We start from the raw sequence: 4,773 nt of genomic DNA on the forward strand, positions 1-4,773 counted from the left end.
CCCCAGCTGCTCTGGGAATTCCATCGCAGCCCCTCCCCACCCTCCCAGGGAACAATTCCTTCCCAATCTCCCATCCATCCCTGCCCTCTGGCAGTGGGGATTCTCTCCCTTTAGTCCTAAGGCTGGAATGCTGCTGTCCCCAGGGATGTCACAACTCAGCCCCTGCAGGGTTCCCCTCAGAGTCCTCGAGGACTCTCGCAAAGCTCTGCCTGAGCTGAAGAATTGTTCCTTTCTTACCAATAAACGGCAACGTGCAGGAAAATCCATCCAGGAATTCATTGTAGGAGCTGCAACACAAGAGGGACCTTCACTCAGGGCAGCTGGTAATTCACTGCGGAAAATGCGGTCATTCTTCTTTCTTTTTCCCTGAATAAAGTCAATTACTGTGAAATAAATGCACTTTCCCCCTTATAAAGAAAAGGTAAGAGTTAGGAACAATACAGCCAAAATGTTTTATTTGGGCAATACAAATACAATCAAATCAAAAATATCACAGATTTTCATACATTAGTAAGAAGTTACTGTACACTTGAACAGTTGCCATTTTTTACAGCTAAACAAAGCTTTACCTTTATTAAAATGTATTTTCCTCTCACATAAAATATACACTTTGCACTGACGTATTTTACATGGGACACCTCTCTGGGGAAGAACAGCTCACGAACAACGCACGACAGGGCCACCTTCTCTACCCCACACAGAGCACATCGAAGCGAGACACAGGGCTGCTCCTACCGGGCTGCGGGAACACGGCTGCATCCTAAACTGCCGGGCACGGAACGGCGGGAATGCCGCACGGCTCCTGCTTCCAGAGGGGGCTCGGGCAGGGTCTGGCGGCTCTGCCTGGGCTCCGCTGCAAGGAAACGCCCTCCCGGGATGGTCCTGATGCCAGGGCAGGGCGTTCGGGGGTATAACACCGCGGTGGGTCATTCCATACCGGCTCCATCTCCAGCAGCCACTGGAATTCTGGATCCAGGGGAGTCGGTGGAAGTCTTGCCACGGACCCCAGTGGAACAGGCGGAACCCTGCAGTGGTGCTGTATCCCCGACTATCAGCACAAATCCAAGGAGGGGTGTGGGAACAACTCCGGATCCGACTCTGGATCACCGGGAGGTTCCGCGGGAGCTGCCCGGCTCGTTCCGGATCGTTTTGGGATTGAATTTGGAGAACAGATGCAGCAATAAATGCACTCATCCCTACAGGCTGGAGGGAAACCTGGAATGAACTCAGGACTCTGTCAGCCTCGGGTTAAACGAATTAAAGAAACAGAGGAAAAGGAAATGTCACCATGGTTTAATCCTGGGAGAAGTTCTGCTCTTAACCTAAGGAAAAACTTCTGGAAAAGTGATTTTCCTCCCTGCCCATTGCACAGCAGTGAGGGGACAGGGAAGTCAGCGAGTGGCTTTGGAAAAATCTCCATTAAAGAGGATTTTTGTGGAATTGCAAGGAGGGAGATCTGTGGGATATGGACACAGACACTGTGTCCTGCAGCACTGGCCTTGTAATGGTCTGCCTCGGCTTGAGACCCCCCAAAAAGGCACCAGCCACTTCCTGAGGGTTTGGAGGGGTCGGGCGAGCACTCGGATCTGGGAATGTCAGCCCAAGCCTGGGATCTCAAGGTGCCTCTCAGACCCCAACTCCTCTTTCTGGTCCTGTCCTGCTGCCAGGTTGGCTTTCCACAGAAACACCCTCCCTGCCTCAGGCACCCCTGCCTGCCAGGATTCCTGCAGGGACCTGGGAATAGGGGCTTGTTCCTCTTCCAAAAACTCCTGCCATCCTCAGGAATAAGGCATCCGTTGAGTTTAGTTACTGTAAACCACTTTTGAAAAACGAAAATCCTCACTGTGTCCAGGCATCCCAAGGGGATTTATTTAGAAATGAATAAAAAAGAGTAAAATAGATATTTATATATATATCATTATCCTTTGCTAATCCTAACACAATGTACAGTCTGCAACCTGATTCGGGAATAAAATACAATCCTGGACAGGAACAGAGGGGATGGAGGGAAAAGGGACTCAACATCTCCATTGTTTGTGCATTTACTGGGTTAAATGGCTTTGTCCTCTCTGGGGCTCGGGGTCCCTCAGGGAGAGGCAGCTCAGGGGTTCTGCACCCCCAGGCTCCCCCCATGGAGCCAGATCCTCCCTGGGAGTGAGGATCAAATCCTGACTGGGAACAAGGATAAATCCTCCCTGGGAGCGAGGATCAAATCCTGACTGGGAACAAGGATAAATCCTCCCTGGGAGCGAGGATCAAATCCTGACTGGGAACAAGGATCAAATCCTCCCTGGGAGCGAGGATCAAATCCTGACTGGGAACAAGGATAAATCCTCCCTGGGAGCGAGGATCAAATCCTGACTGGGAACAAGGGTAAATCCTCCCTGGGAACGAGCCCCACGCGCTGGATTGTCGGGCTGAGAGAGGGATGGCCACACATGGAATGTGCAACCGGCCTTGGCTTGGGTGGATGAGGAATTCCCGGCCCTGGCTGCCTCTGGAGCCGAGGTGGGAGCTGGCCGTGCTCCATCAGCCCTGCCAGGAGCTGTGGGAATGTTTCTGCACGGCTGCAGCTGACTGATGAAGTTTAAGTGGAATTTGATGCAGCTGGAGTGGCCCCAGCCATGGGAATAGATTTCTGCAGCAGGGCAGGGGTGACCAGGGCACTGCCAGGGATTTGATTTCCTTGGATTCGCTTGGCCTGTGCTGCTGTCAGCTGTAAACAAGCCAGGAAACAAATACAGGATCTGATCTTTCCAGACAGACACTGGACGTTGATCTGGAAGAGGGATTTTGGCAGGGATGGGCAATGGGCATTGCCTGGAATGTGATGAAATTATGGCTCTGGAATTGTGAGAATTGCACATTTTACAGAAACACTTCCAGGCTGGTTGTCCAGAGCAGCTGTGGCTGCTCCATCCCTGGAAGTGTCCAAGGCCAGGCTGGACAGGGCTTGGAGCAGCCTGGGACAGTGGAAGGTGTAGGAGAGAGGAACGGGATGGGCTTTAAGGTCCCTCCCAACCCGAACCATTCCAACCCAAAGCATTCCATGATTTTATGATTATTCTTGGATTTATGATGAATTCAGGCAAGAATTCACCTGTGAGGGAGCTGCCCGTGCTCCCACAGGAGTGGGAGCTGGTTTTGCTTTTAACTGGTGCAGTTGGTTTGTCTGGGATAAGCCCAGCAGTGTTCATGGCTCTCGTTACCCCCTCGGCTCGGTGCTCACAGACCTGCAGCTCATTAAGGGTCTGCTCTCGTGGCTGAGTTTTCTTCAGCCCCATCATTAATAAAATCAGAATAAATTTATTTAACTAAGGTGAGGTTTGGGAAATCCCATAAAAATGACTTTTTTACAGTTAAGGTGCGTGTGTGGGACATTCTTTAGAGAGAAGGGCATATCTGGAGTTTTTTGTCTTGGAACTGAGCATTCCACGTGTCCTTGCTTTCCTTGGATCACTGGTGTGGCTCTCGCTCTGCAAGGCCAACTTTGGAAACATTCTGGAGTTGTTTAGGATTACCTGGCCTTTTCCACTGTCCCCTGGACCCCAGTCAAACCCCTCCATTTGTGGGCTGATTTTTATTGTTCCCCATATTTAATTCAATGGCTCTGCCTCACTTTCTGTAGGAAATAAGAAGGGAAGGCCAATATTTCCCGTGAATGAAAATGGAAATTCATAAGTCAACACCCTGGGCCAGCCCTCCCTCTCTGTTACACAAACCCAGCAGGGTTTGCTTTGTTTAAACCACCGAGGTTTGCACCTCTCTGATTTTGTATTTATTTTAATAAGAGCATTTGAGGATTGTGGGTGGTTGGCTCTTGCAGCACACATGTCAAACCTGGCAGGTTTGCTTTTCGAGAGAACAGTTTTAGACTGGATTCACCTCAATCATTTATTCTGCAAGAAAAAGAGCACCGGGCTGCTGCCACAGGGCTTTTTTAGCATTTAAGGGATTGAAATGAATGGGAAATACCAGTTTTCATTCATCAGCCTTATGTAAAATGGGTGCTGGTTTAGATTTTCCAAGGCAATGTGATGGAATGGTTGGAATTGCTGATTTTGGAGGCCCTTTCCAACCTTAGTGATTCCATGATTCTTTGTGATTCGGTGAGTCACAGGAAAACCCAAGGGGTCAGGCTCCAGCTACCCCACAGTGAGTTCTCCCCGTGTGTTCTTTTCTTTTACTTTAAGCTGATTTTTAGCAAACAAACCCCGTTTAAATTGCCGTTTAAATTACTCAGACTCTTCCAGTGGGAATCTCCCAGGCTGCGCTGCATTCCCTGGGAAGTGGAAATTCCCTGTCAGCCGGCCGGGTTCTGGAACCACAGCCTGGGAGCTCCAGGGAATTCTGGCCTTTGCCTGCAGGGGTCACAGGGGACAGAGGGGACCCTGGAGCCTGCCCAGGGAAGGAGTGGGAATGCTGGGTTGGCCGGGGAGGGCACCGCATCTCAAAGCATGCCGTCAAAACCCAGCTGCATCCCAGGGCATCCCAGTGTATCCCAGCCATCCCCTCCTCCCTCAGTGCTGCTGTCATTCCCCACCAGCACTAATTCCCAGCGTGGATTAGATTCCCGTGGGAGAAGGGCTGTGGTGTTTGCTCCAGCAGCAGCCCTGGCACGGGAGCTCTGTGTTCCCGGGCAGGGAGGAGCCCAGAATCCCTTCGTGCCCCTTAATGCTTCCCTGACCTCGTTTGCCTTTAAGGAGCTTTGCCTCGGGAGCTGCAATTCCAGGGAGTGATTCCTGCGGGCAGGAGGAGCTGGGCTGGGTGATT

This window comes from Corvus brachyrhynchos, unplaced genomic scaffold (assembly GCF_000691975.1).
Source record: "Corvus brachyrhynchos isolate BGI_N302 unplaced genomic scaffold, ASM69197v1 scaffold720, whole genome shotgun sequence".
Lineage (NCBI taxonomy): Eukaryota > Metazoa > Chordata > Aves > Passeriformes > Corvidae > Corvus > Corvus brachyrhynchos.